The sequence below is a fragment of the Eschrichtius robustus genome, chromosome X (assembly GCF_028021215.1).
Source record: "Eschrichtius robustus isolate mEscRob2 chromosome X, mEscRob2.pri, whole genome shotgun sequence".
Lineage (NCBI taxonomy): Eukaryota > Metazoa > Chordata > Mammalia > Artiodactyla > Eschrichtiidae > Eschrichtius > Eschrichtius robustus.
In genome coordinates, this window is record NC_090845.1 from 59,654,777 (window position 1) to 59,667,278 (window position 12,502).

General features: G+C 37.1%; 1 protein-coding gene and 1 pseudogene across 2 annotated transcripts in view; one reads left to right on the forward strand and one right to left on the reverse strand.

The window, feature by feature from the left end:
- LOC137757378 (cytochrome b-like) overlaps positions 1-6,550 on the forward strand; it is a 32,850-nt pseudogene extending 26,300 nt beyond the window's left edge.
- The window catches only part of OPHN1 (oligophrenin 1), a 611,104-nt gene that overhangs the window by 192,312 nt on the left and 406,290 nt on the right, over positions 1-12,502 (reverse strand). The window lies entirely within an intron of this gene.

Here is a 12,502-nt window from a genome sequence, read left to right on the forward strand (position 1 = left end):
AATTTTGGAGATTAATCCTTTGTCAGTTGCTTCGTTTGCAAATATTTTCTCCCATTCTGAGGGTTGTCTTTTCGTCTTGTTTATGGTTTCCTTTGCTGTGCAAAAGATTTTAAGTTTCATTAGGTCTCCTTTCTTTATTTTTGTTTTTATTTCCATTTCTCTAGGAGGTGGGTCAAAAAGGATCTTGCTGTGATTTATGTCATAGATATTCTGCCTATGTTTTCCACTAAGAGTTTTAGTGTCTGCCCCTACATGTAGGTCTTTAATCCATTTTGAGTTTAGTTTTGTGTATGGTGTTAGGGAGTGTTCTAATTTCATTCTTTTACATGGACCTGTCCACTTTTCCCACAACAACTTATTGAAGAGGCTGTCTTTTCTCCATTGTATATTCTTGCCTCCTTTATCAAAGATAAGGTGACCATATGTGTGTGGGTTTATCTCTGGGCTTTCTATCTTGTTCCATTGATCTATATTTCTGTTTTTGTGTCAGTACCATACTGTCTTGATTACTGTAGCTTTGCAGTATAGTCTGAAGTCTGGGAGCCTTATTCCTCCAGCTCCGTTTTTCTTTCCCAAGATTGCTTTGGCTATTCGGGGTCTTTTGTGTTTCCATACAAATTGTGAAATATTTTGTTCTAGTTCTGTGAAAAATGCCCTTGGTAGTTTGATAGGGATTGCACTGAATCTGTAGATTGCTTTGGGTAGTATAGTTATTTTCACAATGTTCATTCTTCCAATCCAAGAACATGGTATATCTCTCCATCCGTTTGTATCACCTTTAATTTTTTTCATCAGTGTCTTATAGTTTTCTGCATACAGGTCTTTGGTCTCCTTAGGTAGGTTTATTCCTAGGTATTTTATTCTTTTTGTTGCAGTGGTAAATGGGAGTGTTTCCTTAATTTCTCTTTCAGATTTTTCATCATTAGTGTATAGGAATGCAAGAGATTCTATGCATTAATTTTGTGTCCTGCTACTTTACCAAATTCAGTGATGAGCTCTAGTGGTTTTCTGGTAGCATCTTTAGAATTCTCTATGTATAGTATCATGTCATCTGCAAACAGTGACAGCTTTATTTCTTCTTTCTGATTTGGATTCCTTTTATTTCTTTTTCTTCTCTGATTGCTGTGGCTAAAACTTTCAAAACTATGTTGAATAACAGTGGTGAGAGTGCATAACCTTGCCTTGTTCCTGATTTTAGTGGGAATGGTTTCAGCTTTTCACCATTGAGAACAATGTTGGCTGTGGGTTTGTCATATATGGCCTTTATTATGTTGAGGCAAGTTCCTACTATGCCTATTTTCTGGAGGGTTTTTATCATAAATGGGTGTTGAATTTTGTCAAAAGATTTTTCTGCATCTATTGAAATGATCATAAGGTTTTTATCCTTCAATTTGTTAATATGGTGTATCACGGTGATTGATTTGGGTGTAGTGAAGAATCCTTGCATTCCTGGAATAAACCCCCTTGATCATGCTGTATGATCCTTTTAATGTGCTGTTGCATTGTGTTTGCTAGTATTTTGTTGAGGATTTTTGCATCTATGTTCATCAGTGATATTAGCCTGTAGTTTTCCTTCTTTGTGACATCTTTGTCTGGTTTTGGTATCAGGGTGATGGTGGCCTCATGGTATGAGTTTGGGAGTGTTCCTCCCTCTGCTATATTTTGGAAGATTTTGAGAAGGATAGATGTTAGCTCTTCTCTAAATGTTTGATAGAATTCACCTGTGAAGCCATCTGGTCCTGGGCTTTTATTTGTTGGAAGATTTTTAATCACAGTTTTAATTTCAGTGCTTGTGATTGGACTGTTCATATTTTCTATTTCTTCCTGGTTCAGTCTCGGCAGGTTGTGCATTTCTAAGAATTTGTCCATTTCTTCCAGGTTGTGCATTTTACTGGCATATACCTGCTTGTACTAATCTCTCATAATCCTTTGTATTTCTGCAGTGTCAGTTGTTACTTCTTTTTCATTTCTAGTTCTATTGATTTGAGTCTTCTTCCTTTTTTTCCTGATGAGTCCGGCTAACGCTTTATCAATTTTGCTTATCTTCTCAAAGAACCAGCTTTTAGTTTTATTGATCTTTGCTATTGTTTCCTTCATTTCTTTTTCATTTATTACTGATCAGATCATTTTGATTACTTTTATTCTGCTAACTTTGGGGGTTTTTTGTTCTTCTTTCTCTAATTGCTTTAGGTGTAAGGTGAGCTTGTTTATTTGAGATGTTTCTTGTTTCTTGAGTTAGGATTGTATTGCTATAAACTTCCCTCTTAGAACTGCTTTTGCTGCATCCTATAGGTTTTGGGTCGTCGTGTTTCCATTGTCATTTGTGTCTAGGTATTTTTTGATTTCCTCTTTGATTTCTTCATTGATCTCTTGGTTATTAAGTAGTGTATTGTTTAGCCTACATGTGGTGGTATTTTTTACAGAATTTTTTCTTGTAATTGATATCTAGTCTCATAGAGCTGTGTTCAGAAAAGATACTTGATATGATTTCAATTTTCTTAAATTTACCAAGGCTTGATTTGTGACCAAGGATATGATTAATCCTGCAGAATGTTCCATGAGCACTTGAGAAGAAAGTGTATTCTGTTGTTTTTGGATGGAACGTCCTATATATATATCAATTAAGTCCATCTTGTTTAATGTATCATTTAAAGCTTGTGTTTCCTTATTTATTTTCATTTTGGATGATCTGTCCATGGCTGAAAGCGTGGTGTTAAAGTCCCCTACTATGACTGTGTTACTGTCGATTTCCCCTTTTATGGCCGTTAGCATTTTCCTTATGTATTGATGTGCTCCTATGTTGGGTGCATAAATAATTACAATTGTTGTATCATCTTCTTGGATTGATCCCTTGATCATTATGTAGTGTCCTTCTTTGTCTCTTGTAATAGTATTTATTTTAAAGTCTATTTTGTCTGATATGAGAATTGCTACTCCAGCTTTCTTTGATTTCCATTTGCATGGAATATCTTTTTCCATACCCTCACTTTCAGTCTGTATGTGTCCCTAGGTCTGAAGTGGGTCTCTTGTACACAGCATATATACGGGTCTTGTTTTTGTATCCATTCGGCCAGTATATGTCTTTTGGTGGGAGCATTTAATCAATTTACATTTAAGGTAATTATCAATATGTATGTTCCTATTAACATTTTCTTAATTGTTTTGGGTTTGTTATTGTAGGCCTTTTCCTTCTCTTGTGTCTCCTGCCTAGAGAAGTTCCTTTAGCATTTGTTGTTAAGCTGGTTTGGTGCTGCTGAATTCTCTTAGCTTTTGCTTGTCTATAAAGGTTTTAATTTCTCCATCGTATCTGAATGAGATCTTGAATGAGTAATTTTGGTTTTAGGTTTTTCCCTTTCATCACTTTAAATATGTCCTGCCACTCCCTTCTCGCTTGCAGAGTTTCTGCTGAAAGATCAGCTGTTAACCTTATGGGCATTCTCTTGTATGTTATTTGTTGTTTTTCCCTTGCTGCTTTTAATATTTTTTCATTGTGTTTAGTTTTGATAGTTTGATTAATATGTGTCTTGGCGTGTTTCTCCTTGGGTTTATCCTGTATGGGACTCTCTGTGCTTCCAGGACTTGATTGACTATTTCCTTTCCCATATTAGGGAAGTTTTCAACTATAATCTCTTCAAATATTTTCTCAGACCCTTTCTCTTTCTCTTCTTCTTCTGGGACCCCTATAATTTGAATGTTGGTGCGTTTAATGTTGTCCCAGATGTCTCTGAGACTGTACTCCATTGTTTTCATTCTTTTTTCTTTATTCTGCTCTGCAGTAGTTATTTCCACTATTTTATCTTCCAGGTCACTTATCTGTTCTTCTGCCTCAGTTCTTCTGCTATTGATTCCTTCTAGAGAATTTTTAATTTCATTTATTGTGTTGTTCATCATTGTTTGTTTGCTCTTTAGTTCTTCTAGGTCCTTGTTAAACATTTCTTGTATTTCCTCCATTGTATTTTCAAGATTTTGGATCATCTTTGCTATCATTATTTTAATTCCTTTTCAGGTAGACTGCCTATTTCCTCTTCATTTGTTTGGTCTGGTGGGTTTTTACATTGCTCCTTCATCTCCTGTGTTTCTCTGTCTTCTCATTTTGCTTAACTTACTGTGTTTGGGGTCTCCTTTTCTCAGGCTGCAGGTTCTTAGTTCCCATTGTTTTTGGTGTCTGCCCCCAGTGGCTAAGGTTTTTTCAGTGGGTTGTGTAGGGTTCCTGGTGGAGGGGACTGGTGCCTGTGTTCTGATTGATGAAGCTGGATCTTTTCTTTCGTTGGGCAGGACCATGTCTGGTGGTGTGTCTGTGACCTTATTATGATTTTTGGCAGCCTCTCTGCTAATGGGTGGGGTTGTGTTCCTGTCTTGCTAGTTGTTTGGCATAGGGTGTCCAGCACTGCAGCTTGCTGGTCGTTGAGTGGAGCTCAGTGGGTCTTAGCATTGAGATGGAGATCTCTGGGGGAACTTTCGCCATTTGATATTACGTGGAGCTGGGAGGTCTCTGGCGGACCAATGTCCTGGACTCGGCTCTCGCACCTCAGAGGCACAGGCCTGACACCCGGCTGGAGTACGAAGACCCTGTCAGCCACACAACATTGAAGAACTTCCTTCTTCTCTCTTGGACGATCTAGCTTTTTAGTTATCTATTCATTATACACAGGAGCAGTCCCACAAGGAATGTAAATTGTGTGTGGTCTTATATCAATGTAGAATTGAGTTTCTTTGAGGTACTTGATAGTTCTAAAACAACTTTAATCAACTTAGAAGAAATATATGCACATCTGAACACACAGCACAGATTATCTGGACCTGTTTCTCACATCCAGGGCATTTTACTCGCCCACACTGAAGAACCTCTTAGAGCATCTCCCTCTCTGCATCCCAGGAAGTGCGTTCCCAGTCAATTAGTATGTTTTTGAGGTTTATCCATGTTGTAACATGTATCAGTAATTTATCCCATTTAATTGCAGAAAATATGGTATTGAATATGTATACAAAACTGTGCATCTTAAATAATTATTTCATATGAAAAAAGCAATGAGGAGAAAATTAGATGCTCATTTCCAAAATCAAGCAGAACTGAGGACTTGATTTCATTTGTAGACAATTTTACAGAATTCCCACCCTTGTTTATTAACAGCTATTATAACAGTATGTAGGATAAATGATAACAGTGTCAGGAATGGTGGAATTAACATTATGAATGAAAACAGAAGATTAAAAATAAGCCTTGCAAAGACCCCATAGCAAGGCATATGACTCTCTGAACCTGGGCTGGCAAGCAGCCATACCCACATTTGGCTATTTTAATCTAGATTTAAATTAACTAAAATTTAAAACATAGTTCTACAGTTGCACTAGCCACATTTCAAATCTTCAATGGCCAAATGTAGCTAGCAGCTATCATATTGGACAATGCATACAGAGAACATTTCCATCATTGCAGAAAATTCTATTAGACAATGCTGCTCTAGAGATAGATAAAACTGTCATAGTGTGACCCATTCATTCCTTCAAACAATAATAATGAAAAGTCTACTGTGTGCAATTGTGGGAAAGAGAGGATAAACAAATAAATAAAATATATTACACAGAATATATTAAATGGTGATAAAATGGAAAAATGTGAGGGAAAGAGAAGAGGAGATGGTATTTTAGATACAATGGTCTGGGAAAATCTCAATGATTAAGTGATGCTTGTATAGAGATCTGAAGAAAATACGGAGTGAGCCTTATGAATATAAAAGCATTGCAGAAAGAGAAAATAGCTAGAGCAAAGGCTTGAAGCAAGTATAGGCTAAGCATGCTTCAGCTATGTACTACCATGAGGACAAATGTCATTCTGAGGGCAACAGTTATTACAAACCTGCTCTCAGCAATCCCATACATTGGCACCACTCTTGTTGAATGGATCTGAGGTGGCTTTTCCGTAGACAAAGCAACACTCACGTGATTCTTCACTTTCCATTTTATTCCCCCCTTCATCATTACAGCACTAGCAGCTGTCCACCTACTATTTCTCCACGAAACAGGATCCAACAACCCCACAGGAAACCCATCTGACACAGACAAAATTCCACCCCACCCCTATTATACAATCAAAGACATTCTAGGTGCTCTACTACTAATCCTAGCCTCACTAATACTAGTCCTATTTTCACCTGACTTGCTAGGAGACCCTGACAACTACACCTCAGCAAACCCACTCAACACACCACCACATATTAAACTAGAGTGGTATTTTCCATTCGCATATGCAATTCTGAGATCAATCCCCAACAAACTAGGAGGATACTTAGCCCTATTATTCTCAATCCTAAATCTAGCATTTATCCCAGTACTCCACACATACAAACAACAAAGCATAACATTCCGACTCCTTAGCCGGTTCTTATTTTGAGTGTTAGTGGCAGACCTACTAACACTAACGTGGACTGGAGGACAACCTGTAGAACTTCCCTTCATCATTATCAGACAACTCGCATCTATTTTATACTTTCTTTTGATTTTAGTGCTAATACCAGTAACTAGCATCATTGAAAACAATCTCCTGAAATGAAGAGTCTTAGTAGTATATCACTGTATCCTGGTCTTGTAAACCAGAAGAGGAGAACAATACACCTCCCTAAGACTCAAGGAATAAGCCCCAAGCTTCGCCACCAGCATCCAAAGCTGAAATTCTACTTAAACTATTCCCTGAAATTATATTATAAGACATTTACAGAATTATTAAGTATTATGTCAGTATCAAAACAGCCCATTTTATCACAAACTAGTATGTACATCGTGCATATTTGTATTATCACATTAATAAGTACATACATCTTATACGTACACATCACATTATATGTATAATCGTGCATTACATTATCTACCCCATGCTTATAAGCATGTACATATTATTATAAATATTGCATAGTACATATAGATTATAAATCGTACATAGTACATTAAGTCAAATCAGTCCTAGTCAACATGCATATCCTGTCCATTAGACCACGAGCTTAATCACCAGGCCATGTGAAACCATCAACTCGCTCAGCAGGTACCCCTCTTCTCACTCTGGGCCCATAACTTATGGGGATTTCTACTGATGAACTTTATCAGTCATCTGGTTCCTACTTCATGGCAGCTATTGTGACTAAAGGACAGTGACATATAAAAGAGCAAGACCAAAATATAGTGTAGGAAATATAGATTTAGAGGAAAAAGGCTTAAGGGTGTTTAGAAAGTTTGGTTAGATTGTTATTAATACAGTATATTTTTCATATATCAAGTGATTCTCTGAGTTAGGAGAGAGATGTGAAATCAGAGCAAGAGGCACTCCATGGATCCTCTCCCCAGCAAAACAACCTTAAATAGAGAAAATCATTGAAACAAAAACACATCCACTTATGATCTCTAGAAACTCTCCTGATGTCATAAATGGATAAACACATTTAGTAAAATCTAATAAATGTCAGTGAGAACAGTGCAAGTCTAGGGCATTTGAGTGACAGTCTGCCACTTTGCATCTTTTCTTGCCAATTCAGCAAGATAGAAGCCCTGCTACTGCCAGATGCAGCCAAGAAGATAGGTCTCTCTCTCCCCAAGAAGGTCTTCAGCATTTCTCATCCCACACTCAGCACCAGGTTGCAGAAGCTTTATCCAGGAAAGCATGTCGAAGAGTTCTGGAGCTCTCTCTCTCAACACAGTCCCTACTCACACAGCAGAATCTCGACTCTAGAAACAGCAGGCACTAGAATGGTCGCAAATCATCTCTGTGCCTGCTCACACATAGTGCAATGGTTCCAGGCAGGGAGAGAAAAGCTGAGAAGACCAGGGGATTCTACTTCCACTGAATGCCCTGTTCATAAAGCATGGGTGTGATTCTGAGAGAAGCATGTCACTGACCCCATCCCCAGCTCCCAGGTCAATTGTGCAGAGGTTTTACCAAGGGGGAGGAGCAGGCCATAAGAACAGAGTTCCAAATCTATCCCCAAAGGAACTGACTTTATTTAAAAGAGAGTATGAGAAAGTTCAAGCCTAAGGATATTCTCAAATATAATTGAGTTTTTGATGGTAACCGATTAAGAGGAAGGTGGTATCTTCATGAGCTCTCTAAACCATAGGACAGCCAGTTTAACAGAAAAAAAAACAAGGAAAGAGGTGGCTAAGAAGAGACCATGGAAGGATGGAGCAAAGCTGAAACACTGGTGCCAAAGACTACCACTGAAAGGGACCCAAATTAAATTGAATCACTGTGAAACAACTTATGTCTCTGGGTATTGTTAAAGTCAATGTAGCAATCAGCTAACAATTACTCAGGGCTAACAGCTTAGTTTGATACCAAAAAAGGCAGATAATTTAACAGAGAGATCAGGGAAAGAGATAGCTAAAGATAGCCTTGGTAAAACTATTATTAGTGTCAGGGTGAATGAGCACATGCCCAAGGCAGTGCCCTTGAAGAGCAACATCAGAGGCTGTACACTACAGGGAAAATGGCCTTCACTGAAACAGTACAGACAAGTCACTAAACAAACCAATAAACAGCAAAATAAAGCCAGCAAGCTGTGTATGTAGGGAGGGGATAGTAAATCAGAATTCAGAGTTGCTATAATATATTATCTAAAATGTCAAGTTATAGACCAAAAAATTATAAGATGCAAAGGAAAAAGAAAGTGTGGCTGATTCACAGGGAAAATAGCCTTTGAAAAGGCCTGGATATTGAATTTGCAGAAAAATATTTTTAATATTTTCAAAGAACTAAGGAAAAACCTGCTTTAAAAAAAGTAAAGGAAGATATGACAGCAATGTCTCCTCAAATAGAGAATGTCAGTAAAGCAAAATAAATTATTTTTAAAATAATTAAATTCAAACTTGGGAGGTGAAAAGTACCAAAAAATTCACTAGAGGGCTTCAACAGGAGATTTAAGTTGGCAGAAGGAAAAATTAGCACACTTGAAGATAGACTAATAGAAATTATGCAATCTGAAGAGAGAAAAATATAATGAAAAAATATATAAAATATAACAAAGAAAAATAAACAAATTCAAAGAAATGTGAGACACCATTAAGCACATTAACATATATGAAATGGCAGTATCAGAAAAAGAAGAGAAAGAGAGGAGTAGGAAAAATATATTAAAAAATAATGCCTGAAAATATCCCATATTTGATGAAAACTATTGATCTACACATCCAAGAAGCCCAGTGAGTTTGAAGTAGGATAATTTGAAAGAAATCTAAACCCAGACACATCACACCAAAAATGCCACAAGACAAAGGCAAAGAGAATCTTTAAAGCAAGAGAAAAGTGACTTATCATGAACAAAGGGACTCTAAAAAGATCAACAGCTCATATCATTTTAGGAACAAGGCAGGACAGAAAGCAATGAGATGATATATTTTAAGTGCAGAAAGAAATGTTTTAAAAAACTTCAATCACAAATTTTACACTGAGCCAATCTGTCTTATGAAAATGAAGATGGAATAACGACATTCCAGGATTTTTTAAAAACTGAAAGAATTCTTTACCAGAAGACCCAACTTGCAAGAAATGGCAAAGAAACCTCTTGAGACTGATACAAGTGACATAAGACAATAATTTGAATACACACACACACACACACACACAAACAGCACCAATAAAGGTAATTAGACAATTATAAAAAGCAGTATAACTGCATTTCTTTGTTTTTCTCATAGCTGATTTAAAAACCAATTGTATAAAATATTATATTTTCAGATCTATAACAAAGAGAAATGCACTACATTTCACAAAAACAGCACAAGGATGCACTTGGTACAAAGCTGTATCGGATTTAGACTTAATAGGTATTATAATAATACAACAAAAAAGGAAGAGGAAATGTGAATGGAAGGAATAGGAGTGGCCATTTCTATATCTCACTGCAATTAAGTTAGTATAAATATCAAATAGAGTCTGGTAAATTCAGATGTATATTGTAAGCCCTGGAGCAACAGCTAATAAAAAATAAAATATATTGAGAAAAAAGTCATTAAAAGATTACAATGTTACAATAGAAAATATTAACTTAAGGTACAAGAAAGCAGTAACAGTAAGAGAAAAGCAAAGAAATGAGGTATATAGAAAGCAAAAGTAAAAATGATAGATGTAGGGGGCTTCCCTGGTGGCGCAGTGGTTAAGAATCTGCCTGCCGATGCACGGGACACGGGCTTGAGCACTGGTCTGGGAAGATCCCACATGCCGCGGAGCAACTAGGCCCGTGAGCCACAATGACTGAGCCTGCGCGTCTGGAGCCTGTGTCCCGCAACAAGGGAGGCCACGAAAGTGAGAGGCCCGTGCACCATGATGAAGAGTGGCCCCCGCTTGCCACAACTAGAGGAAGCTCTCGCACAGAAACGAAGACCCAACACAGCCAAAAATAAAAATAAATTAATTAATTAAAAAAAAAAAGTAGTAGCATTGCGGCTTAAAAGAAAAAAACATAGATGTAAACACAACCACATTAGAAGTAACACTAAATGAGAACTGATTAAACAAATTTATCAAAAGGCAAAGATTTTCAGACTGCATTTAAAAAGGATACAATGATATGCTTTTTACAGAACACATTTTATTGTTTTTTGACATCTTTATTGGCGTATAATTGCTTTACAATAGTGTGTTAGTTTCTGCTTTATAACAAAGTGAATCAGTTATATATATACATATGTTCCCATATCTCTTCCCTCTTGCATCTGCCTCCCTCCCACCCTCCCTATCCCACCCCTCTAGGTGGTCACAAAGCACAGAGCTGATCTCCCTGTGCTATGCGGTTGCTACCCACTAGCTATCTATTTTACGTTTGGTAGTGTATATATATCCATGCCACTCTCTCACTTTGTCACATCTTACCCTTCCCCCTCCCCATATCCTCAAATCCATTCTCTAGTAGGTCTGTGTCTTTATTCCCGTCTTGCCACTAGGTTCTTCATGACCTTTTTTTTTTCCCCTTAGATTCCATGTATATGTGTTAGCATACTGTATTTGTTTTTCTCTTTCTGACATACTTCACTCTGTATGACAGACTCTAATTCCATCCACCTCACTACAAATAACTCAATTTCGTTTCTTTTTATGGCTGCGTAATATTCCATTGTATATATGTGCCACATCTTCTTTATCCATTCATCCGCTGATGGAAATTTAGGTTGCTTCCATGTCCTGGCTATTGCAAATACAGCTGCAATGAACATATTGGTACATGACTCTTTTTGAATTATGGTTTGCTCAGGGTATATGCCCAGTAGTGGGATCGCTGGGTCGTATGGTAGTTCTATTTTTAGTTTTTTAAGGAACCTCCATACTGTTCTCCATAGTGGCTGTATCAATTTACATTCCCACCAACAGTGTAAGAGTGTTCCGCTTTCTCCACACCCTCTCCAGCATTTATTGTTTCTAGATTTTTTGATGATGGCCATTCTGACCGGTGTGAGATGATATCTCATTGTAGTTTTGATTTGCATTTCTCTAATGATTAATGATGTTGAGCATTCTTTCATGTGGTTGTTGGCAATCTGTATATCTTCTTTGGAGAAATGTCTATTTAGGTCTTCTGCCCATTTTTGGATTGGGTTTGGATTGTTTGTTTTTTTTCTTATTGAGCTGCATGAGCTGCTTGTAAATTTTGGACATTAATCCTTTGTCAGTTGCTTTGTTTGCAAATACTTTCTCCTATTCTGAGGGTTGTCTTTTGGTCTTGTTTATGGTTTCCTTTGCTGTGCAGAAGCTTTTAAGTTTCATTAGGTCCAATTTGTTTATTTTTGTTTTTATTTCCATTTCACTAGGAGCTGGGTCAAAAAGGGTCTTGCTGTGATTTATGTCATAGAGTGTTCTGCCTATATTTTCCTCTAAGAGTTTGATAGTGTCTGGCCTTACATTTAGGTCTTTAATCCATTTTGAGTTTATTTTTGTGTATGGTGTTAGGGAGTGTTCTAATTTCATGCTTTTACATGGACCTGTCCAGCTTTCCCAGCACCACTTATTGAAGAGGCTGTCTTTTCTCCACTGTATATGCTTGCCTCCTTTATCAAAGATAAGGTGACCATATGTGCGTGGGTTTATCTCTGGGCTTTCTATCCTGTTCCATTGATCTATGTTTCTGTTTTTGTCCAAGTACCATACTGTCTTGATTACTGTAGCTTTGTAGTATAGTCTGAAGTCAGGAAGCCTGATTCCTCCAGCTCCATTTTTCGTTCTCAAGATTGCTTTGGCTATTCGGAGTCTGTTGTGTTTCCATACAAATTGTGAAATTTTTTGTTCTAGTTCTGTGAAAAATGCCAGTGGTAGTTTGATAGGGATTGCATTGAATCTGTAGATTGCTTTGGGTAGTAGAGTCATTTTCACAATGTTGATTCTTCCAATCCAAGAACACGGTATATCTCTCCATCTATTTGTATCATCTTTAATTTCTTTCATCAGTGTCTTATAATTTTCTGCATACAGGTCTTTTGTCTCCTTAGGTAGGTTTATTCCTAGATATTTTATTCTTTTTGTTGCAATGGT